The sequence below is a fragment of the Schistocerca nitens genome, chromosome 2 (assembly GCF_023898315.1).
Source record: "Schistocerca nitens isolate TAMUIC-IGC-003100 chromosome 2, iqSchNite1.1, whole genome shotgun sequence".
Taxonomy (NCBI): Eukaryota; Metazoa; Arthropoda; class Insecta; order Orthoptera; family Acrididae; genus Schistocerca; species Schistocerca nitens.
In genome coordinates, this window is record NC_064615.1 from 742,400,313 (window position 1) to 742,426,485 (window position 26,173).

The 26,173-nt window shown below is 43.4% G+C and overlaps 1 protein-coding gene across 1 annotated transcript in view; it reads right to left on the reverse strand.

Moving 5' to 3' along the window:
- The window catches only part of LOC126236959 (cubilin), a 1,328,660-nt gene that overhangs the window by 1,151,673 nt on the left and 150,814 nt on the right, over nucleotides 1-26,173 (reverse strand). The window contains exon 2 of the mRNA XM_049946657.1: nucleotides 26,037-26,113. The gene's annotated coding sequence lies outside the window, so the exon portion shown is untranslated. The remainder of the gene's footprint in view (nucleotides 1-26,036; nucleotides 26,114-26,173) is intronic.

The following is a 26,173-nucleotide window of genomic DNA, read 5'->3' on the forward strand; positions in this document are numbered from 1 at the left end:
ATTGGCGGGAAGGTCGGGGAGGGGTTGGGGAGGGGGACGGGGGGACGGACAGCGGAGCCCGGTTGATAATGTCTAGGAGGCCAGGAGAGGTCAAATTCCAGATCCAACATTCACCTTTCAACCAGCAACCAAGGGAAAGCTTCCAAAAACTTTGGTCAGAACCGAACCTTGAAACTATTTTTAACTTCAGCTTGGGGCAGAATACGAAGGGCTAAGGTATCTGAAGGTATTTGTTTATCCATATACTTGAGGGACTGTGCAGTTCACAGACTGCGCTACTAGAGAAGATCGACAGCTGCCGGTTTCGTGTCTGGTTTGTTTAGTGAAAGGAAACATGTGACGGAGATGTTCATTCAACTCCAATGGAAGACTCTGCAAGGTAGGTGTACTGCGTCACAGAGAAATTTTACCGGCAAAATTCCGAGAACATACCTTTGTAGAAGAGTGAAGCAATATAGTTCTTCGCTCTACATGTATCATTGCATATTTTCCGAAGAGATCGTGAAGATAAAATTAGAGGGTTGAGAATTCACACCGATTCTTACCAGCATTTGATCTAATGGGGCACCGTTCGCGAATGGAACAGCAAAGGTGAGAAATGACTGCGGTACACGAAGAACACTTTGCCACAAAGGCGGCTTGCCATGTTCATCTACATATACAGTACATCTAGATCTACTTTAGCTTCACCCTTAATATTAAACGTTGTATGTCAGAGGTCCAAATTTATTACAAGCACGTCTAAGTGAGCAACACTATTGATAGAACATTCATAGAAATGTTTTAGGAGGAGAATTTTATATCGAAGTTGAGCTTACTTAACTTGCAGTTGGTATCAGCGTCTAGGATTCTTGTCCACTTGATAACATTAACGAATACAGAATTTGCTCCAAGGTTATCTTTCAGAGGTGACTGAACTACATTTCATTAATATTTTCACGGCCACTTTTTGTTTACACCTCTTCCAATTTAGTAGACGTATCACGAACATTTTCCACAACAAATGAAGTCACAGTTTGCGTAATAAAATTTTGTACGTAGTAACTCTTTGTTCGCACCATTTATATCAAAGTATCTTGTGAATTGTACTCGAACATAATCGAAAAACTAGTGACTGTCTCTTTGGCGCCAATTTACACTATATATCATTTCTGTAACTTTCTAGAATCATCCAGAACATTCGATGATTCAGATTGGTGCTGTATAAAATTCTGGTTTTAATAATTAACACATATAAAAATGAGTTGTTTTTCGCAGATGAAAACTCTTCGAAGCTATTATGGAAATAAAAGATATGTGTGAAAATGAAAAAATAAATTTAATATTTGTCAAAAACACAGATGTTAAGCGAGTTCATAAATTCAGTATAATATAGGTCGGTAAATTAAACGAATGTACGTGGCACTCTTCATAAGTGACGATAAACTGAGTTTATAAAACAAAATTGGAGATAAGACTGCATTTTATATTTTGTTGTGACGTTTATGAGAAGAAGAATTGTCGTATCACAACAAGGTAACTTGCAAAATATACATTATATTAACTTTAAGCACGGCAGAACTTCCCCAGACAGCAAAATATTGTCCATATATCCATAAACATGAATACGATACTGCATATCCGAAAATAGGTGCATCCATGGCTCAAAATAAAACGGTGTCGTACGTTTCATTAATTTGAAGAAATTACGTAATATCTTAGTTTATTGTGATATATACTCTGCAAACCACTGTGCAATACATGGTGTAGGGCACATCGTACCAACATAATCGATTTTTTGTCCGAGTCTATCAGCGTACTGAGCGACGAAAAACGTTTTGTGTCTGCGCCTCTGAACTCGTTCTATTCTCTGTTATTTGACTCTCATGTGCCCTACGTTAAAAATACGATGGAGGCGGCAGAATGACTGCAGAGTCTTCCTCGACTACAGGTTCACTGCATTTGCAATAACAACGTCCTCTTTCTTCCAAACCTTCCCAGTTAATGATTTTTCTAATTTTTCGCAAGCATGAGAGGCTGGCTTTGTCAAAGATTCACTCTCCATTGACAGTGGCGGAGCGTAAATGGAAGGTGAAACTTTGACAAAGCCAGCCATTCGTGCTTAGAAAACATCAGATAAATCATTAAACAAACGTCGAGACCGACAAACCCAAGACAATAGCCAAAAGGTAATACATCAACAAATGTCCACGGAAGTCTTATGTTTCTGTTCCCATTTACGTTCTCAGAGTATCAGTGTTACCTTTTCATATTGGCAATAGGCATCTGTTTCCATCCTAGCAGTACATCATCCGATGTCTGCAATCATGTCTGCTTAACAATGTCTTCAAACGGTGGAACAACTGAAGATATGCGCGGAAAAACGGACTAATCCTCAGATGTAAAAGCTTAGAGATAAGTATTGCCATTTGTTGCTCGATACGGAAACTATCAAAATTGACATTGATCTCATCCTTAACTATCCTAATGTATTTAGGGGTGAGACCAAAGTCAATTTTGATAGTTCCCGTACCCAGCAACAGATGGCAACACGTATCACTAAGCTGTTACATTTGAGGGTTAAACCATTTTTTCGAGCATAGTTTCAATTAGTGTCTAGTACGCCATTTCCTTTACATCATAATGGACGTTATGTCGTCTGATATGTGTTCTCTTTTGTTCTTTACCACTGTCGATCTGACTTGGAAATGATTGCATCACAGGTTGAACAGCTATTCAAAACTGAAAGGTAGTGGTCCACACGGTGTTTTGTTTATTTACTTTCTTTGCTTATGAAATCCACGTTCCGTGAACCCTTCTAATAGATGTTAGTGTCTTATTCGCCTTCTCTGCTACTGACTTTACGAGATGGTCAAATTTCATATCATTTCTTAGCATTAGCCGTAAGTACTCATACTACGCGGTGCACTCAAAATTTTAAGAATTAATCTTTTAATGGGCTACTTTAGGTGTCTTCCTCACTGTTACAGGCATTATCTTGATTTCACAACCTGTAGAAAGGGGTGCCATTCATTATAACTTGAAACTTTGTCCAAGTCTTCCTGTATTTCAATAGAGTTTTTCAACCATGATATTTTCCTGTGGGTAATAACACCTTCAGCTACCATCTGCAATGGTGCCGAACCCACTTCATGAATTGTTTTTCGTACGACGGTGTGCTGAAAAGTAATGTCTCCGAATTTTTATGGGAAAAATTTGAAGGGTGCTAGCGGCAACACACAGTCACTGCTTGCTCTGCGCAACAGCAATGGAAATACTATCGATGACAATGCTGCTGACGCATAGTTACTAAACACAGCCTTCCGAAATTTCTTCACCAAATAAGACGAAGTAAATATTCTGGAATTCGAATCAAGAACAGCTGCCGACATGAGTAACTTAGAAGTAGGTATCCACGGAGTAGTGAAGCAACTTAAATCACTTAATAAAAGCTAGTCTTCCTGTCCAGACTGTATACCAGTTAGGTTCCTTTCAGAGTATGCCATGCAATAGCCCCATACTTAACAATCAAATACAATTGCTCGCTCGACGAAAGACCCGTACCCAAAGACTGTAAAGTTGCACAGAACACACTAATATTCAAGAAAGGCAACAGGAGTGCTCCACTAAATTACAACCTCATATCGCTAACGTCGACATGGAGCAGGGTCTTGGAACATACTATATTCTGTTCAAACATTATGAATTACATCGAAGAAAACCGTCTATTGACACACAGTCAACAGGGATTTAGAAAACATCGTTCTCGTGAAACAGAACTAACTCTTACCCACACGAGGTGTTGAGTGCTATTGACAAGGGATTTCAAATTGATTCCGAATTTCTGGATTTCCATAAGGCTTCTGACACTGTACCTCAGAAGCGGCTTGTAATCAAATTGCGTGCTTATGGAACATCGTATCAGTTATGCGAATGGATTCATCGTTTGTTACAGAGGTCACAGTTCGTAGTAATTGACGGGTAGTTGTCGAGTAAAACAGAATTGATTTCTGGCGTTCTCCAAGGTAATGTTACAGGCCCTTTGCTGTTCCTTGTCTAAACAAAGTTTTGGGATACAATCTGAGCAGCCGTCTTAGGTTGTTTGCAGATGATTCTGTCGTTTATCGTCTATTAATGTCGTCAGAAGATCAAAACAAATTGCAAAACGATTTAAAAAAGATACCTGAATGTGCGAAAATTGACAACTGATTCTAAATAATGAAAAGTGTGAGATCATCCGCATGAGTGCTAAAAGGAATCCATTAAACTTCGATTACACGATAAATCAGTCAAATCTAAATGCCATAAATTCAACTAAATACCTAGGAATTACAATTATGAACAACTTAAATTGGAAGGAACTCATATAAAATGTTGTGGGGAAGGCAGAAGAAAGACTGCGTTTTGTTGGCAGAACACTTAGAAGACGCAACAGATATACTAAAGGGACTGCCTACACTACGGTTGTCCGTCGTCTTTTGGAATATTGCTGCACGGTGTGGAATCCTTAAAGGATATCACCGAGAAAATTCAAAGAAAAACAGCATGCTTTGTGTTAGCGAGAAATAGAGGGGGGAAGAGGGTCATGGACATGATACAGGATACGGGGTGGACATCATTAAAACGAAGGCGTTTCCCGTTGAGGCGGGATCTTCTCACGAAATATTATGAACCCTCTGCCAGGCACTTAAATGTGATTTGAAGAGTATCCAAGTAGATGTAGATGTAGGTGTAGACAAAGCTTTTTAATTAAAATAAACTTTATAAGCTTTCTACCTCTATGTTCTTCATGTCTCCTTGTTTGCAGCCCTCTGCCGTTAGAAGGCTCCGAATTGTAGAGTGCAACATGAACGTTTCTATGTCGGTGCGTGAGAAACAGTGTGCTGTAATGGACTTTCTAACTGCACAAAACTTCGTCCACACATGAAGCACCCTCTCCTGCAGCATAAAAATGCCAGAACACACTCGAGAGCTGCATTTGCAACAGTCCGACGCCTTTGGTTCACTGACATCGATCATCCTCCATATACTACCGCCTTGCCCCACCCGATTTTCATCTGTTTCCACCTTCGAGGACTCCAGTTTGAGAGCGATGAAACGGTGAAAGCAGAGGTGGGTTGTAGGTTCGTCAACGAAGTCAAACATTCTACAGTGACGATATCAACAAACTGGTCTCCCTTTGGGAGAAATGTGTTCATCACCAGGGTGACTATGTTGAGAAATAAATAAGTAGACATGAGAAATAAAGAAGTTGAATGTTAATAACGCATGACTTATTTAAAAGAGTTTAAGAGTTTTGACATAAAAAATTAAGAGTCATTACTTTTCAGCGCGCCTTCGTATACTGTGAATATTAGTGGTCCTTGGGACACGCCCGATGTTTTGTGGATTAGTTGCACACAGACAAGGCTGTAAGAATAACAAAAGGAGTAGTCCCGCTCACTGTAAGGAAATATTTGAAAACTGGGGTGGCCTTACTGTGGTAAGTGAATGTTCTGTGCCGACCAGGGGAATCGTCAAGCAGCGAGTGACGAATAGTTCCGTACACCATCTCGGGACGACCGACAGCGTCAACTTATATTTGACAAGGAGAAACAAAAAGAAAACTCTAAAGGGCATCTTCTATCATGGACTAAAATTGTGCAACAATGTGCCCAAGGAAATGAAAGTGATAACTGAAATATAGTTATTTAAAAAGGCAATCAAATCGTACCTCTTAATATTGCATACTACATTATTTAAGATTACTTAGAGCTTTCAGAATAGGGGTAAATAATAAGACGCCAGTGATGACTAGGGCAGAATACCATTTTTCTGAGTTCAGTGTTTCACTCCTTATGAAGCAATGCAAACTCAGTTTTTCAGACATTCGGAAGGGAGGACGGGAGAAGTAAGCAGAGACATGACAACTTGCTAGTGGTCCTAAAGACGGCTTCAAGTGTGAGGGGTTGTGTACAGCGAAAAGTCTGAGGAGCGTAAAGAAGAGTGGACAATCCTAAGCGTATACGAAAGTAATAGAACTATACGTTGGGCATATCTGAATGAGGGGTGCTCATGCTCTGATCCGCCATCCTGATTTAGATTTTGCGCGGTTCTCCAAATCACTTCAGGCTTATGCCGGGGAGGTTCCTTCAACAAGGTCACAGCCAAATACTCGCCCTCTACACTTTCAAAGCGTATGCACATTCATATGTCTGTAAGAAGGGTGGAAATACAGTTTCTGTTATCATCCCACGTTCAAGGCATTAAATACCTATGTTCTTTTCACTCCACTCGAAAGTCACACACTTAACTGAAAATTTAATATTTCTATTTATAAATACACTGATGAGCCAAAACATTGAGACCAGATGCTTAATAGCTTGTTTGTCCGTCTTTTGAAAGAAATACATCATTGATTCTGCGTATCATTGTTCCGACAGATTCTTGGTACGTTTGTTGCATTAGATATCTAATCACAGGTCATGTAATTCGCGTAAATAACGGGCCGCTGGTATGCGTCTGGGGTGATGGGGCCTCATAGAGATCCAGATGGGTTCCATAGGATTTACAGCAGGCGAATTTGGTCCCGAAACATCAATGTGAACTGTGATGCTCCTCAAACCACTGCAACACGGTTCTGGATTCGAGACATGGACAGTTATACTGCTGAAAGATCCCATCGTCATCGCAAAGACATGAAGCATGAAGTGATGTAGGTAGCTCGCAGCTGTCAGCATGTCTTCAATTACTACCACAGATCCCATGCAAGCGCAGGAGAACGTCTTCCATAGCACAATAATTCTCCCACCAGCCTGCGTCAGTGCGCGCTGCACGCTTCGAGCTGCTGTTCATCTCGATGACGACGTTTGTGGAGACGACCATTGACCTAGTGTAGCAAAAATGTGATGGACCCGAAGAACCGGCCGCTTTCATAGATCAATGGTCGAATGCCGATGGTCCCGTGCCCACTGCAATGTCTCTGGGTCAACATGTGAACACGTAGGGGTGGTTTGCTGCGGAGCTCCATGTGCAACTATGTACGACGGACGGTGTGCTCCGAAACACATGCGCATGCACCAGCATTGTGCTCTTTCAGCAGAGATTTCACAGATCACTACCTATCCTTGTTTATAGAGCGGACAAGCCTCCAAGCATCACGTTCTGTGAAGAGTCGTGGACGTCCAACCATTTAGCGCCTAGCGGTAGTTTCACTGTCCTTCTACTACTTTCCGCAGATGTTCACGACAGTACCTCGTGAACATTCGACCAGCTTCACAGTTTTCGAGATACTCGTTCACAGGCTCTGCGTAATAATAATCTGCCGTTTCTCAAAATCGCTTATCTCAGTGGATTTCCCGATTTGCAGCCCTTATCTTGGCTACTGAGGTCCCCAGTCCTTGTCTGCGCCGCTTAAATATTTTTGTTAGAGTGTCACATGTCCGCAACGCCACCCGGCGGCATCCAACGTCGCGGTGTGCAGTGATTATAATGGTCTCGTGTCACTCTCACGTTGAAGAGGATGACTGTTCGAATCTACGGCCTGCCATCGAGATTTAGGTTTTCCGTGATCTTCCTAATTTTTTTTCAATAAAATGCAGGGATCTTTCCTTCGAAAGGGCATTTCCCCATCCTTGAAACTGCCCGAGCATGTGTTCCATCTCTAATCACCTCCATAAAGACGGGGCGTCAGACCCTATTCTACCTTCCCTCGTGTCTTTTTCCTCTATGCTGCTGTACCACTCTTCGTATAGAAGGAGGGCGACAGAAAATGTGTGTCCAGTAGGTGCAGAGATCAGCCTTCTATGGGATATATGTATTACAGTTCACGAAATGGACATCATCGATATTCAAGAAACGTTCAAAACAAACCATTAATTTGCACCGCTTACACCGAATGAAAAACAGCACGCCACAGTGATAATAAAAGTTCGCATCATCAAGGCCGAAGGCGAACTCCTTGGGCGTTACGAATTGTGCAGAACGTTCAGCTAGGTACCCACTCTTAAAGAATGCATACAGAATCATACTGGTGTAACGGGGTGGTGAGAACTGATGGAATATGATGGCATACAACAGAATGCAAAACAGTCTGTAGTGGAGCTTATCCTGAAACTGGCTGGCCTTTAAGTGTAGCTGCAGATGGTACGATAATATGTTTTATAGGTACGGAAAAAATAAACATCTTGAGGCTGAATCTGTCCAGTGGTTGCATGTGGTATGAACTGCAACGTTTCACACTTTTCAGGACGGATAGTCTGCTCTAAACGACTGTGTGTTTTACACGCAGATCAGGAAGCAGGCAAAAGCATGTCATTTTGACCAGCTATTGGCCAAAAGCAGTGCCCGTACCATGGTTATAGTTCTCTTATGCCCATTTTCCCTCTCTTGCTTGCTGTGACGTAAATATTCCCTACTGCCCTTGCAAAATCACGCACACTGGAGAGTAGCGTAGGAGGCAGAGCACCCCCAACTTCTCACAGAACACAATAAATAATTTTCCAGCCAATTTACCATTAAGTTTGACAGTATGAATAATTGTATACGAATTCGTAAAGGCATTGACGTAAGTTGATCTTGATGCAACTGTCTTGGTACCTCTAATTTCCAGGGTTCCTTTGATATAACTTCGTTTATGTCACCTACAAATTTTCTGGCCGATTCCGCAGTTTGCTGTGAAATGCCAAGTTGTTTTGTTTAAAATTTCATTGTCTTACGTCTTCCAATTTTGTAACTCTGTTTGTAGTTACGCAGCCATCCACTACTTTCTTGAAATTAATGTTACCTATGTCGCACGCAGTTTGATGAGTATAACATGGTAGGTCGCTATCATGGACATACTGTAAATTGTATCGAGCATCCTTGTAACACGCAAACACCAGATTTTGTAACAAGTGTGCCTTGTCCTCCCTTGAATATCCGTACTTTATCTTAGTGCACTACGTGGTCATATTGTGGCGGAATTATTTGAAATCTGTTCATATTTTTTTTTACTATGCTGCGGATGATCTTCCATGTACGTAATTATGTTTAGTGCCCGCTTCTTGGACAATAATTGTACTTTACTACTTTTCGCTGGAGACAGAATTTGTGGCTCCCTGTTCGACAAGGATGATGAACTACATAGCCTGTTTCAGTTTTACTTTCGCTTGGTAAGCAAGTATCTCGTCATTCTACTTCTCATGTACAGTCTGCACAGTCGAGCGTATACGAGTTTACATCACACATTCCACTGACTCATCTTGCCAAAACGCCAATATTTCATTTGCCAATTCTTTCTCGCTGTGCGAAATTTCTTGGGCTCCTTTCTGACGAAATGTCAACTTCGGCAACTGTTGTTGTAGATATAATACAATGTTTGCTTTGTTTATCGTTGCCATTGCTCTGCTTTGTATCAGAACCACTACCACTGTAGCACTGTTGTGAGTTACTCGTCTACTACGCAGTTCAACTACGTTCTACACCCTCATGCTGTCCTCCCATTGGATGCCTTCATTCTCATTCCCACCCCCTGTTGCCATTAGCAGCCAATATTGTGGCTGCATGGTAGGCAATATGTGGAGCGCCGAATGCCGTAAACATCATATGTATTTTTGTTGTGCTTAAACACATTATGTTCAAGTGATGAAAATAAATTTCCTTTCTATTTGAGACTTATGTGGCCCATAAGCGATGGCTATTTAGTGGTGGTTATAATTCAGAAATAAAGTAATGGATCACAAATCTGTTAGTCACTACTCTGTATCTGAGGTAAAGTATATTCTAAACTATGACGAACTGACGAATATCAGAGAAAATTACACTTCTTCTAAACCGCCGAGACATGCATTACTTTCCTGGATAAATAATATAAGTGCTAATATCATGTTCGACTAGCGAATGACTCTCAGATGAAGAGTGAGAGAGAAAGAGAGAGAGAGAGAGAGAGAGACTGCATAATGTCCAATGCCATACTTTGAGTTCTTTTAGATTTTTTTTTATATGAAGCTGTAATATTACCCTTTGCTTCTTTACATCAAACTTCTTAATCAGATGAGCTTTAAGATTTTTACATTCAATTTATTTGCATTGGAGGAGGTAATTTATCTCTAAATGGCTCTATTGTATCGTTCATTGGTTCAAGTTTCTGCTCTTTTATAATGGTTTTTCATTTTCTTAAATTTTGATCATTCTTTAACAACTCTTAGAAACCTCATTTGAGACTCGTGAGCCTTATTTTTTTGTCATTTGGTAAGGGTGCAGGTCACAATGTCACAGGGTAATATAGGGATTATCATAGTTTTATAAAATTTAATTTTAGTTCCTTTTTAAATTTATTCTTTAAAATTTGTGTTTACTGTGACATATATATATTGCAATTTTACACGTTTTTATCTTCCTCTTGATTGTCGAGATAATTAAAACATTTTATTTGTTCTATTATCTTGTCATAAACGACAGTTTTAGGTCTTATATGTTGGAATCCTCTAAGTGCCATTACTTTTATCAGCAGAGATATTAGAATTATATTTCCGTTACAATACGCTCAATTGTGTGACTTGTGTGACCTAAGGCTGAAATACACTGCCTGAAGAGAAGTGAGGCACCCAGAAGCGAAGGAGAAAACGAAATCGCAATATACGGGTTGAGAGAGTATGTGATGTTGTTTCATTGATTAGAACATCGAATAAGATTAACGAAGAACATAGTAGTATAAGCCCTCTGCCCAGTGTGACGCTGCACCTCTTCTGGCCTAGATGTAAGCGATGATTTGGCTGGGAAAGGTGTCATGAAGCCACTGCATCCTCTATGAGGCAGACGACCGCAACTGTTGTAACTGGTCCTAGAAATTCTGGATACTGGCAATAGGACGGAATTGACATCCTAGCTAGACCCACACATGTACTATCAGGGACAGATCTTAGGATCTAGCTGGTCACGGGACTTCATCAGCATTATGCAGACTGTTCACAGAGACACGTGCCACATGTGGACGAACACTGTCCAGTTGGAAACTGGCACCACGGTACTGTCGGACGAGCGGTATGGTATGAGGACGCATGACGTCTGTGATCACCATTAACTATCATAGTTCACTAATCACCACCAGCGAAGTCAAATACAGTGGTCCTGGCATCAGGATCCCCGCTGTGTCTAAAATATTGGAAGAGTTGGATCTCTTCCCAGATCGCCGCCATCCAGGTTAGTGAAGAAACGTGATTCGTCACTGAATGCTACGCCATTCGTGAGCAGGCCATTCTGCCGCTCACAGCACCTCTTAAAAACACAGCCGTTCGCGTTGTGGTTTAACGGCAGCCTATGCATGGGACGGTAATTCCCCACTCCGGCTGTTTATTAGGCTCCGATCAATTGTGTGAGATGACACAGGATGGATCAGCGAGTCCTTTATTTGCTTTCGGACGGCAGGCGAAGATAAGAAGGGATGACGATGTGCTTGGTGCACAGTATGGCGATCGTCACTTGAGGTAGTCGGGCGTGGTCAACAGGAACCTTGACGACGAGTATGCCTGCCCTCACCTCCCCATGCAGTCCAACACAGCGCCGCTGTCGCAGCCGAATGCTCCACCAATCTGGATACTGCACGATTTGACCAAATGGCCAAATGGAGGCCCACAGTGTGGTCACGTCCAAACTTCTGATAACGCCTTATCACATGGGTACACATCATTTTCATGTACTTCCGTTATGTACCCTACTAGACCTGGTGATGTTGATGATGATGATGATGTTTGGTTTGTGGGGCACTAAACTGCGTGGTCATCAGCGTCCGTACAAAATCGCAATTTTTTCTCATTCCAGGTTTAACACAATTCAATTTAGCCACAGTCACGAATGACGATGATGTTGATGAAATAATGAGAACAACACAGAACACCCAGTCCCCAGGAAGAGAAAAATCCCTAACCCGGCCGGGAATCGAACCCGGGACCAAGTGATCCACATCTGACCTGGTGATAAAACTAAACGCAAACAACAGTAATGCACTCTGGTTGTCGTTCTGTCACAGAGAATTGAAACTCCAAACATATCTAAGTTGACATCCAGCCACATCTCCTGGGGCTTAACTTACTTTTGTCAGGCAGAATATACAGGGTGTAACGGGTATAAGTGCAGATATTTTTATATGTGGCACCTTAATAGGTACGTCATCAGTGTGTTGATTCTTTTTTCGCTTCTTACAATCTTCCTGCAAACTAGTCACGTAATATACTATCTGTGTGTTCTGCATCGTCATAAATGCACCACTAAGTGGACTACAAAATTGCTCTGAGCACTATAGGACTAAACATCCGAGGTCATCAGTCCCCTAGAACTTAGAACTACTTAAACCTAACTAACCTAAGGACATTACACACATCCACGCCCGAGGCAGGATTCGAACCTGCGACCGCAGCGGACGCGCGGTTCCAGACTGTAGGGCCTAGAACCGCTCGGTCACTCCGGCCGGCTACGTGGACTACACCTGTTATATAGACTAAACGTTTCGTGTCCACATGTCCACCCTTCAACACCTGACTTGCTGCCCAGTGTAAAACAAGCAGTAATGGATTGCTCATGCCGCATTTACTGGAGGTACTAACGAACCTAAAAACATAGAACTTCCAATAGCTATAATTATTAGTATGCAAATGAAGTAAATACTGATGTAATGTTGCTCAGTACGCCGTCCTCAGTAACCAATAGAAATATCTGCGCTTTTACCCATTACAGCTAGTGTAATACAAAATTCGTCCACAAGACAGTCACTGTGCTCCCGTAAAGCAGTCTTCTTAGTCTGGTCTGTCTAAGAAATTCGGTAACGGAAACAAGTTTGTGGAAGGAGGGGGGGGGGGGGGGGGGGGGAGGACGTTCAAACTGTGGAGGAACGCTAAAGCTTAAGTAATGAGGTTCAAATGGATTTAATGTGGGGTTGTTACGCAGATGTAAAGGGACTTTTACAACGTAAACCAGCATGGTGAAAAGCATCAAACCAGTCTTCTAATTGAATGCAACAATAATACCCATATGAAACCATTCACGACCAGATGTAGGGGGACCACGTAAAAGCAGGATCTGGACGGTGGGTTGTGGAACCGTTGTCGTCGGGATTGCGAGTCAAATGTGCTAAGCAGTGAGCCATCTCGCCTCATAGTACCGGTTGATTTTTCTCATCAAGTGCAATTAACAGCCATAGAGGACTCCTGCACATACCTATATCGCTGCTCCCTGCTCGTCACGTACGTGGGTCTGTGTAGTGCAGTTCCCTACTGCAGTAGAGAAGGTCGAAAGAGGAGCAGCACGTTTCGTCACGAGTTCGTTTAGTAAGAAGGAAACTGTCACGGAGGCTGCGCTTCTAATTCAAGTGGCAGATGCTGCAGGAGTTACGTTGTGCTTCACCAGGAAATTTCCGAGAACGTACGCTCCTAAAAGACTCGGTTTATTATATCCCGCGAAAAGGCCACGAAGGTAAAATGAGAGAGATTGGAGCTCGTACAGAAGCTTACGAAGAGTCATTCTGGTGTACCATCCGCGGATGGGACAGGAAAGGGGGAAGTGACAGTGGTACACGAACAGCTATCCGCCACATTCGTGGCTTGCGAAGCATATGTACGTCTAAATCTACATATATATTGAGTGAGCTACTGTGCAGTGCACAGTACGGGCCATATTGTACCAACATTATCCATTTTCTGTCGTATTCCATTCATATATTGAGCGATTGAAAAACGACCGTTTGCCTCTGTAAGTTTACTAATCTCTCTTGTGTTATTGTTACGATATGTACACCAGATGTCACGGCAGTATGGTCACAGAGTCCTCGAATACAGCTTCTCAACATTTATTCAACTGGGTTTCTGCGGGATTGACGTCAGCTTTCTTCCAAAGATACCCATTTAATTTCTCCGAGAATCTCTATTACACTTTCGTATGAGCTATATCGTCGTTTTTCGCTCTTATCATTGCAGCAATGGATTTTTTGGATGTTTATTATGATGCATTTTTGATAAATACCACAAACACTAGACCGACACTATAGAATTGGTTGCACTGGTGTCTTAATATGTCTAGAGGGTGGCACAGTACAGCACAAATCTAAATGAGGTGGGTCGTGGGGTGAAAGTAAGCTGTAGTGTGTCGATACTGTGTATACTAAACGCTATGCTGTGGATCAACACTCTAGAAGTGGTCACACTAGTGTCTTATTATTGTGCAGATGTTGGAGGCTGGCGTGATGGCACAGGGCAGGTCAACTCTGATTGAAATAAGTCGAGGCATGAATATAGCCTGTTGTGTGTAGATACCATGTGCACTAAGCCGAATTCTCTAGATCAACACTCTACAGTTTGTCGCTGTAACATCTTAATACGTCAATAGGGTGGATGCTTCCATGATAGCACAGAACAGGTCACCTGTCTTAATATGTCTAGAGGATGGAGGATGCTATACTGGCGAAGGACAGTTCAACTATAAACGTGATAAGTCAAGAGATGAATATAGCGTCAAAAAAAAAATTCAAATGCGTGTGAAATCTAATGGGACTTAACTGCTAAGGTCATCAGTCCCTAAGCTTACACACTACTTAAACTAAACTATCCTAACGACAAACACACACACCCATGCCCGAGGGAGGACTCGAACCTCCGCCGGGACCAGCTGCACAGTCCATGACTGCAGCGCCTTAGACCGCTCGGCTAATCCCGCGCGACTATAGCGTCAGGTATGTGGATAATGTACACGGTAAGTGGAATGCTCTACAATTAGCTGCTCCAATATGTCTAGAGGGCAAGGACTGTTAAGATGGCAATGAACAGTAAATTCAGAATGAAATGGGTCAATGGATGAATATAGGTTTCCTCGTGTGAATGCTGTACATGTTAATTGCAAAATTCTAGATGAACACTCTGGAATCAGTCACATTCCTCAATGTATCTAAAGGGTGGAGGCTGCCATGATGGCACAGAATGGGTCAGCTTTGAGTGAGATTTCAAGACGTGAACCTAGGATCCAGTGTGCAGATACCATGCGCGGTAAAGGGAACATTCTAGAAGTACGAATAACTGCACTAGTGTCTGAATACCTTCTAGAGGGTGGGAAATGCCACGATGATCTAGAGGATGGAGGCTGCCATGATGGCACAGAATGGGTCAGCTTTGAGTGAGATAGTTCAAGACGTGAACCTAGGATCCAGTGTGCAGATACCATGCGCGGTAAGGGAAACATTCTAGAAGTACGAGTAGCTGCACTAGTGTCTGAATACTTCTAGAGGGTGGGAAATGCTACGAAGACACAGGACAGGTGAACTCAGAATGAGATGGGTCGAGGGGTGAACGTAGGTCCCGGTGTGTGGATTCTGTGTACACTAAGCAGAATGCTCTAGACGAACATTCTAGAATGAGCCGCACATTTTAATATGTATAGAATATAGAATAGGACGACTTAACTATGGACGAGAAGCGTTGAGGAGTGAAGGGGGGCACTAAAGTGCACTAACAGCAAAGCGCACCTCGCGGGCGTGGGAAGAGGTGCGGTTAGAGCGTAGGAGTGAGCAGAGTGTACGGGAGACGCCGTGGCATTTCCGTGGGCGTCGGCTGAGGCGAGTCGGGGCGGCGACAGCTGCCGGGCAGCGGTGGCGCGGCGCGGCGGCGCCAGCCGGCTATCGATCCGCGAGGGACGGCCGCTGCAGCCGCCGCCGCCGCCGCCGCGCCCGGCGCTGGCCGAGCGGAGCTCTGACCTCGCTTACGCTGCCGCTGCCGCCGCCGCCGCCGGCGCGCCCGCCCAGCCACGGGCCCCCGCTAGCCTAGTCCAGCCCGGCCTGGCCCCGCTGCTCCCTCACCTCTCGCCCGCTGAGCCACTGCTCGCCGCAGAGCGGTCACCTGCCTCCGGGCTGCTCAGTCCCACGTGCCTCAGGCTGCGACCAGCAACACGGGCTGCTCTTCGCACTTCACGCGATTTATTTTGCCGATTTGAGAAATATACCGGGTGATCAAAAAGTAAGTATAGATTTGAAAACTTAATAAGCCACGGAATAATGTAGATAGAAAGGTAAAAATTGACACAAATGATTGGAATGACATGCGGTTTCATTAGACTCCCCCCCCCCAAAAAAAAAATAAAAAAAATGTTCTGCTAGACGCGTGAAAGATCTCTTGAGCGCGTCGTTTGGTGATGATCGTGTGCTCAGCCGCCACTTTCCTCATGCTTGGCTCCCAGGTCCCCAGACCTCAGTCCGTGCGATTATTGGCTTTGGGGTTGCCTGAAGTCGCAAGTCTATCGTGATCGAACGACATCTCTAGGGATGCTGAAAGACAACATCCGACGCCAATGCCTCACCATAACTCCGGACATGCTTTACAGTGCTGTTCACAACATTATTCCTCGACTACAGCTATTGTTGAGGGATGATGGTGAACATATTGAGCATTTCCTGTAAAGAACATCATCTTTGCTTTGTCTTACGTTGTTATGCTAATTATTGCTATGCTGATCAGATGAAGCGCCATCTGTCGGACAATTTTTGAACTTTTGTATTTTTTATTTTTGTTCTAATAAAACCCCATGTCATTCCAAGCATATGTGTCAATTTGTACCTCTCTATCTACATTATTCCGTGATTTATTCAGTTTTCAAATTTATAATGACTTTGTGATCACCTGGTAGATAAGGTGTTCTGACCATCGCGTAATCTTCATCTACAACCTATCTTATCAAATGTACCCAGACACCACTGTGCAATGCGGAATCTTCAACTAGATATCAGTAAAGGCTAGTCTAAAAGGAGTTGGAGCTATTACGTTGTAAATAGACACATCAACAAAAAAGTCTTGCATCACCACAGATCCCAGAACTCCTGAAATAGACGTTGACTGTGGATATTTTATCACAGACACAGTCCCTTTGACTGTTCAGAGGTGTCCTTAAACCCGCTCACAGAAGCAAACAACCATGAATGAACAGCGCCTATTAGACGGAGGGGGTCCGACAGCCGACCAGTTCTAGACATTCCACCAGAAAGGAGGTACACGGTTCGTGTTGTCTGTAGTTCAACCATGCCTAGGCGGTCAGTACCGCCGTTCGACAGCGTCCGCATTGTTACTTTGTGCCAGGAAGGGCTCTCAACAAGGGAAGCGTCCAGGCGTCTCGGAGTGAACCACAGCGAAGTTCTTCGCACATGGAGGAGATACAGAGAAACAGGAACTGTCGATGACATGTCTCCCTCAGGCCGCCCAAGGGCTACTACTGCAGTGGATAACCGCTACCTACGGATTATAGCTCGGAGGAACCCTGACAGCAATGCCACCATGTTGAATAATGCTTTTCGTGCAGCCATAGGACGTCGTGCTACGCCTCAAACTGTACGCAATAGGCTGAATGATGCGCAACTTCACTCCCGACGTTCACGGCGAGGTCCATCTTTGCAACTAGACACCATGCAGCGTACAGATGGGCCCACTACATGCCGAATTGACCGCTCAGGATCAGCATCACGTTCCCTTCACAAATGTGTGTCGCATATGCTTTCATCCAGACAATCGTCGGAGACGTGTTTGGAGGCAGCTCGGTCAGCGAGTGCAGCAAGTTGGAGGTTCCATACTGTTTTGGGGTGGCATTATGTGGGGCCGACGGACGCCGCTGGTGGTCATGGAAGGCGCCGTAACGGCTGTACGATACGTGAATGCCATCCTCCTACCGATAGTGCAACCATATCGGCAGCGTTTTGGCGAGGCACTCGTATTCATGGACGACAATTCGCACCATCATCGTGCACACGTTGTGAATGACTTACTTCAGGGTTACGACATTGCCCGACTAGAGTGGCCAACACGTTCTCCGGACATGAACTCTATGGAAAATGCCTGGGATAGATCTAAAAGGGCTGTTTATGGACGACGTGACCCACCAACCACTTTCAGGAATCTATGCCGAATCGCCGTTGAGGCGTGGGACAATCTAGACCAAAAGTGCCTTCATGAACTTGTGGATAATATGCCACGACGAATACTGGCAAGCATCAATGCAAGAGGACGTGTTACTGGGTATTAGAGGTACCAGTGTGTACCGCAATCTGGACCACCACCTCTGAAGGCCTTGCTGTATGGTGGTACAACGTGCAATTTATGGTTTTTATGAGCAATAAAAAGGGTGGAAATGATGTTTATGTTGATCTCTATTCCATTATTTGTACAGGTTCCGGAACTCTCGGAAGCAAGGTGATGCAAAACTTTTTTTGATGTATGTAGGATGCAGTGAGAGCAGAATGGGTAGATCAGGAGAGATCAGTGACATCGAACGTGGACTATTGAGCTAACAGAGACGTTTCAGCCGTTCTAACGCTGGCCAGGTCCACTGTTTATGTGGCTGTGAAGTGGAAACGTGAAAGAACAGTCGCCGTTAAACCAGAACCAGGCAGACTTTCTGTACTTTCGGACAGAGATCGTTCGGCTTTGAGCAGGATGGTTCTAAAATACCGCATAAAATCAGCGGAAGGAATCTCTCATAAATTCCAAAGTGCTACTAGGAGCCCACGTAGCACAATGACTGTGACTTAAAAAGAATGGAGTACCGTGATCGAGCACTTCCCTATAAGCCGCACATTTCAATGCTGAGTGACGCTTGAGTCAAGTACACAGCAACGCAATTGGACGGACAGTGGACGACTGGAAACGAATGATTTGGAGTTATGAATCACGCTATACCCAGTGGCAGTCCGATGGAAGGGTTTGGGTTTGGTGATACCTATGGAATGTTAGCTGTCATCAAGTACAGTGCCAACAGTGACGTACGGAGGAGATTATTTTATGATTGGAGTATTTTTCGTGCTTAGGGTGTGGTTCCCTTAACGCGCTTAAGAAAACGCTAAATGTGCAAGGATATGAAGGTGTCTTACAGAATTCTGTACCAAATACAGTATAGGAACAGTTCTGAGAAAATGAGTCTTTGTATCGTAATCACAGTATACGCTCTCATAAAGGAGAATGTGTGAGGCAACGGTTTGTGGACAAGAACATTCTTCAAATGGTCTGGCTTGTCCAGAGTGCCGACCTGCACCCATTCCAAAACCTCTAGGATATGTTACAACGTTGGCGACGCTCAGATCCTAGCGTCCAACATCACAACCTTCTTTGGTTTCGGCTCTTTGGGAAGAATGCACTGTCATTCCTCTATAGACATTCTAACACCCCAGTGAAAATGTATTCAACAGAGATCAATCCATCAGAAAAGCGAAGAGTGGTACCACCCCATATTAATGTCCACTAACAGATTTCTGGCTACTCTTAATCAGATAGTGTAGATCTTCGTACGTACTCTGGAAACCGCTGAGAAGTGAATGAAGTTACAATTTTATGTGCAAGGCATGCACAGCTGCTGAAGGTCATGATGAATGGAAACATCGCTGACAGCTTGTAAAACTCGATTTTAATTGAGCATACTACCGGTTTAACGGTTTACAGTCACATCTTCAGGTACATCCAACATATTTAAGAATTGAAATGTTATTGTAAACTGTATTGGAAATGTATGCTATTATATAAATATTATTTCAGAACTTATAATAAATAAAATTATTGCATTAATCCATCATAGGCAAACCCAGCTTTCTTATTCAAGGTATTGCCGTTGAGAGAATATTGTCTGTATATAAAAAACTAGACGAACGAAGGCTATTGGGGAGGTGGTTCACGTAATATCCTCTACTACCATTGCCGGGTGGATCGTACCGATATACTGATCAATCATTGCATGTGCAAGTATCTGTAAGAAAGGCAAATAGCGATGAAGGCTAAAACCGATTTCGAAGCTATCGCTCAAATGCTATTAACGGCGGAAATAGTGCTAGACTATAGGTACAAAGTAGAATAACCAAGACAGGCCGCTTCCTTACCATCCCAGACCATACATGGGAGGCGCAGCTCACAAGAGTGGGCCTTGCCTACACCGGCCACCAGGAAACATTGACTGCCCAGGTGTGAGCACTGGGTCGCTCCCTTACAATACAGTTAACAGTACAAGCAATCAAAGTTGGCCGGAATATTATAATGCCTTAAATCCAACTAGGTAATCAACGTGACATGTGCACTATCTTTCTTGTATCGAAAAATTTCCACTTTCACCATTACATTCAAAACCTGACCTTTTTCTTTAGTATGGATAGTTATAAGATTTTCAGCATGACTTGTGACACTATGCCCTTCTTCTCGTAGGTGTGTGGTTAATGCAGATTTGGAATTTTTAAATTAAGATGTTGCTGGAATCTTTTACTGAAGGACCTAACAGTTTGCCTCCCTCCCTCTGACCATATCAACATCTCAATTTTCCCCTCTCTATTTCTGCGTCTGCCTTCTTGTCTTCCTTTTCCATCCATCCACCACACCTCTACACTTTCCACCTGCCTCATGCATCTCCTCATCCTCCTGTCTCTCTGACCATTTCCTCTTTCCTCACTATACCCATCCCATCCTCTATCCATGTCAACCTACCCCCCCCCCCCCCCCATACTCAATGGCCAATGGCATGTATGTCCCTTACAATACAGTTAGTTCAATGAAGTAAGGCAATACTACTTCCACAACACACCTACCATGCACAACAGGCTACACATCAGGGGCTTGAAAATAATTTGTTTGCCCCTGTCGTACAGGCTGCCATGCAAAAGATATGGCCTGCAAGATAATTCGAGTAACTGACTACGAGGCCTTAATTGTAAATTGTAGTGGAATCATGTAGATGTAGATACTACTCCAACATGACATGCCTGTCATGCAGGGCAATCTGCATGTCAGGATATGGAAAAGTGTTTCTTGTTCGACATGTAGGCTGCCAGCAAAGCAAGTTGATTGGCAGCCCGACACTGTTCCCACACATACCTGTTGTGCAGGCTCGCCTATACAACAGGGGCTGGAAAACGCACTTCTTGCCCATATCTCCGCTCCTATTGGAACTAGGAGCTAATAAACCTCACAGTGCTGATACTCTTGAGGCATGTTGTTTTTCTGCCAAATTTGGTTATTTGGTAGGAGAAGTGTCAGAGTTTGGTATTAATATAGTGTGCCAGTTCGTTACTGTATAACATGAACAACAGTGATCCCAGCTGCCTTCCCTGGGGCAAGAATGGAATTACCTCGTCTTCTGTTGATTGATCGCTATCCAAGATAATACGCTGCATACTCCTTACCAAAGGACGCTCAGCTCAGTCACAAATTTTGTTAGGTATCACATATAATCGTAATTCTATTAACAGAGGTTGGTGTTGTCTTGAGCAAAGTCAAGAAATACTGGGTCTAACTAATTTCGTTCATTAATGGCCCTCAGGAAGTCATGTGAGAAAGGAGCAAGTTAGGTTTCACATCAATACTACAAAAGCCATCTTACCGTATGTGGCAGGAAGTACTATTGTTACTTTCCCTCTTTCACATTTCAGTCGCAAATGGTCTGCTGGAAGAACAGTTATTCTCAACGGTCCATATGAAATTTTAACAGTAAGCCACATCCTGAGGTCCAACGCCACTCTCGTTCTGTCTGCCAGTGAAATAGCGTGATCACCTCCTTGACGATTTCATGCTTTCTATTTCCTTCATCAGTCCCGACTGAGGAGCAATATTCAAGCATTGGTTGATCGAGGGATTTCTTAACTACCTCCTGCACTCCCTGAGAATTTTTTCAATGAATCCCTGGTATCTGTCTTCCGTGCTATTACTTTTATGTGGTCGTTCCGCTCCATACGCATACTACCAGACATTTAGTGGATGTAAGAGTAGTTCTTGGAGCATATATTTTCTACACATGAAGAACTCTAAATCATCGGTATTAACTTCGGCCTAGAGAGATTTTACGATATCGAACAACCCCGCAACTCTTTGGGTTTCAGCAGAAGCCTAGTAATAGCAGCTGACAGGATATTTTATCACAACGGGAAACTCAGCAATTTGGAAGCTGTCAATGCAAAAAAGGTGCAACGCTGTGTAACACCAGATTATGCAATTTTTTCACAGAAACATTATTATTGTTGAAATCAAATAGGTATTTCAAATAAATAGATGGATGAACCTTAGAAACCAAATAGAATTTAATTTTAAGTAAATATTTACGTGAGGTAGAAAATGACCGTTGGGGTTATTGTTAGGCGTCTGCTGAGAAATCTCGTTTTACGTGGCTTTTTAAGCTTGTAATAGTATAGCGCTGATGTAGCGAAATAAGTTATATTTATTTTAAACTGCATTCATTACTTTGTTTGAAATGACTAGCCACTGATAAACATTTTAGTTAGCAAAAAAATTTCAGTGTATGACTGCGACGAAGCCAAAGCTAAAGTCGGAGGGAAATAGGGAAGTTCCCTGGGAGCTGACAAACCACTGACCGCTGTGAGTAAACAACTGACTGCTCACTCGTTTCAAAGCCTCGTACTTTGGCCTGGACCTATCACACCCTCCCACAACCCAAGACAAGACGCAAAAGCCAAGTTCACGGAAGTATTCTCCTTACTAAAGAATGAAATTGCAACCTCGCAGTCAAGGAGTTCCTTATAAGATAATAAATGACAGCCATTGGTCTTATCAGTGACTTGCGTCTCCTAGTTCAAATTAAGCGTTGTGGGCCAATACAGCCCATCACCAGAGACATCAGCTTACGAAAGCACAATTCTGAATAGCTTTTTCGCTGCTGTAAGTTACGTTTCAGACAGATATCACGCATATTGGTTGTGGAAACCGAAGCGTATTGCATGACGGTCAACTATTTGAAAGGAGTGGTGGCACATGGGAGGGCTGGAGGTCAATGCAACATTTTCATAGATGAGGATGAGACGAATAAGGACCTCGTAGGTATGCCTGATGATACTGCTATTTAACCCCTATTTTCAGCCGGTTAACAATTCTAACAGTTTTAGTCTATAGTAGAATCCATTTGTATGATTGATAGGTGGGGGTTCCGCCGGAAGAAACGAATATCAGGATTTGACGGGGGCGTTTAAAACACTTTAGTGTGTTAGGTGAATTGGATGGTTTTGGACTGTTAGGAAGAGGACTCAGCAACGGAAACCTTGGGCGGTTTTTCCTTTGCAGGCTTGATGGCGAGGAATCACTGATTAAGCCAGGTGGTGAAATTACTGACGTGGAGTTGAAGGCATCGTTGGTGCGAGTGTAGATGTGGCTTAAATATCAAATTGCCACTGAAATGTAGGTGTATGAAGAAGACTTTCGTGGTTGAATGTTCTGTAATTTTGAAGTAACGTATCATCTACCACGCAAACATTGCGGTAACACTCGTCTGGTATGAGACGTTCCCAGGGAGGGCTGTCCACTGGTGGCCGAACCGTTCAATAACCCTAGGTTCGGTGTCGGGCGGCAGTGGGGTGAGTGGACTGCTGAAGCCTGTTGTGGGGTTGTGGACCACTAAGAGCTACAGCGGGACGAAGCTTCTCCGTCGTTACTAGGTCCCCAGTTTAATACACAATACATAATACACAAAATATCATCCACACTGAACGACAAACACTCATAATGGATGTATCTCGGGGACTGGATGGTCCCTATGAGATATTGTAGCGTGTAGAGAACAAGACTACAAAATTGATTTTTTTTTGTACAATGTGTTCAAGCCAAATCTATGGACTGTTTTGATGAAATAAGTGCACCGTAACTTCTTTTGTAGTCAGCCCTTTCGTCAACATCTGGGTGGGCCTGGGAACATATCCTGACCGGCAAAGACCGAATGTGGCTGACTTTAAATTCATCGTCCCCAGTCGCTAGATAGATCTCAAGAGACCAGATAATCAGGATTGTCTTTCATGGTGCCCATGTTCTCTTGATTAGACATCAATTGACTTTTTTCGTTCGGTATTTATATATGCCTCCACTGCTAGCTAATCCATCCATATTCAAAAACAAAACAGCAGCAGGTGCCATGTTAATCAGCTCATACAAGACGAGGAGAACAGCTTTTGGAAGGTGTAGAGAATGTGATGACGACTCTTTAAGTAGTACAGCGCCTGCAAATAACGGGTATAGCTTTCACGCCACAGCTCGAAATAGAATTTTTTCTTTAAACAATGTCGACAGTGTTTGCGATTCTTCATTAGTCCGCGAATATTTTTTTATTGTACGCCAAATACAACCAAAACGATACATATTTTAAACCTCTAACCTCTTTTTGTATCCGTTATATAAGGTGTATCACAAATGACAGCGCAAAATGACACAGCTAAAAGCGTATGATAACAGTAGAAAAGCGCTCCAGTAAACAATAGTCCACAAACGAGCCGTTTGCGAGATAGCTGCAAGTACATGATTACCAACCGCCGCTGACTTCACTCTGACATACTGTCCTTGTTACTGAAAACGTGTCTGAAATGTAAACTTTTTAATCAAGTGTCCATATAATTAGGCTAAAATTTGATCTAAACCCACATGCTGTTCATGGGTCACAACCATTTCTCTTTCTAGGTGTGGTTACGGGTACCAGACACTGAGTCAGACATTTTCGAAGAACCCTTCTTTACCGACGGTATCTTCGATTTCTTAGGCCAGGACTTCCATTATTGTATCCACATGTGTCCCTTGCGTAAGTCTGCGGAATGTTTTGCGTACATTTAGAGGCGCCGGCACATTTTGCTTCTTAACTAAGACGACATCATCGCGCCAGCATGGTCCAGGATGGATAGATCAAGCAACGCCTCTGCATTGGCCTCCAGTGTCAACTGACTTCAACGCTTTGAGTTCTGGTGTCTCGGATCATCTATCTGCAGTGTACATCACATATCCGATTAACAATTCGACAAACATGTTCAGATCGAACGAATCTATCTTGATTTAATAAGAGAGTAACGGCAGTGATCATAAGGTCAGATCAACTTCTTCTTCTGAGCTTATGTAGAGGTTGTATTTTGCTCGTGAAACGCGTTAAGGGTGGAGGGTATTTCTACAGATGTCTATCTCTTTTCCAGGTCTGAAGGCAAGTAAAACACTACAGCGGACTTCCTGTATATCGTCTTCACCACCAGGTGCAGAGGTAAAATTCTGGTGCCACGACAGTAGGATGGGAGGAATTTCGCCAACCACGGACAGATAGAAGCGTCTTGAGAACTCCTGAAGAACGAAGTGCCGTTTTGTAGTATTGTTCCATGCGGAAGGACAAGTAACTGGCCGACCAAAGAACACGTGTTCATGACGGAAGTCCGAGGCACAGAATTCTCAAAACAGAGCAGGCCGCCAGACATCTACCCTTCATTTGACAACTGCGAAACCCTACATTTCAGCAGAATAATGCACGACCGCATGTTGCAGGTCCTGTACGGGTCTTTCTGGATACAGAAAATGTTCGACTGCTGCCCTGACGAGCACATTCTCCAGATCTCTCACCAACTGAAAACGTCTGGTCAATGGTGGCCGAGCAACTGGCTCGTCACAATACGCCAGTCACTACCCTTGATGAACTGTGGTATCGTGTTGAAGCTCCATGGGCAGTTGTACCTGTACACGCCATCCAAGCTCTGTTTGACTCAATGCCCAGGCGTATGAAGGCCGCTATTACAGCCAGAGGTGGTTGTTCTGGGTACTGATTTCTCAGGATCTATGCACCCAAATTTCGTGAAAATGTAATCACATGTCAGTTGTAGTATAATATATTTGTCCAATGAATACCCGTTTATCATCTGCATTTCTTCTTGGTGTAGCAATTTTAATGGCCAGTAGTGTATTTTAAAACGGATGAGTGTACCGTAAATTGTAACACCTAAAATGCTGAAACAGCAGTGTTCCTCTTGTTAAGATAAGTCATAAGTGAAATCTCAGCTTAACTGGATGGGTTCTTAATCGAAAAGTTTACATTTCCAGGTACATTTGTAGTAACTAGGATAATATTTCGTGATGAAGTTAGTTACTCCGTAAATAACTCGTTTTGTGGACCAGTGTATATTGGAACTTTTCTGCTTTATTATGGTGTATCTACACCTGTGTCACTTTTCCATAGTAGTTATAATATACCTCGTATATGGATTGCTGAGGTAGAACGTTGGCAACTAGTGTTGCTGAATAAGATTTGAAGAGTAGCAGCAGGCTAGTAATTAGCTGTGTGTTGGTAGAGAGAGAGTGTGTGTGTGTACTCACCATATCGTCCGCGTCGAGTCCGGGAGCGGGACCGGCTGAGGAGAGCGCAGCTGGCGGCGGCCTCCGCCCCACGTCACCTGCAACACAGCTTCACGTCAGCAACAGCATCAGCTGTGGCCAGCTGGCGGCGCAGCGGG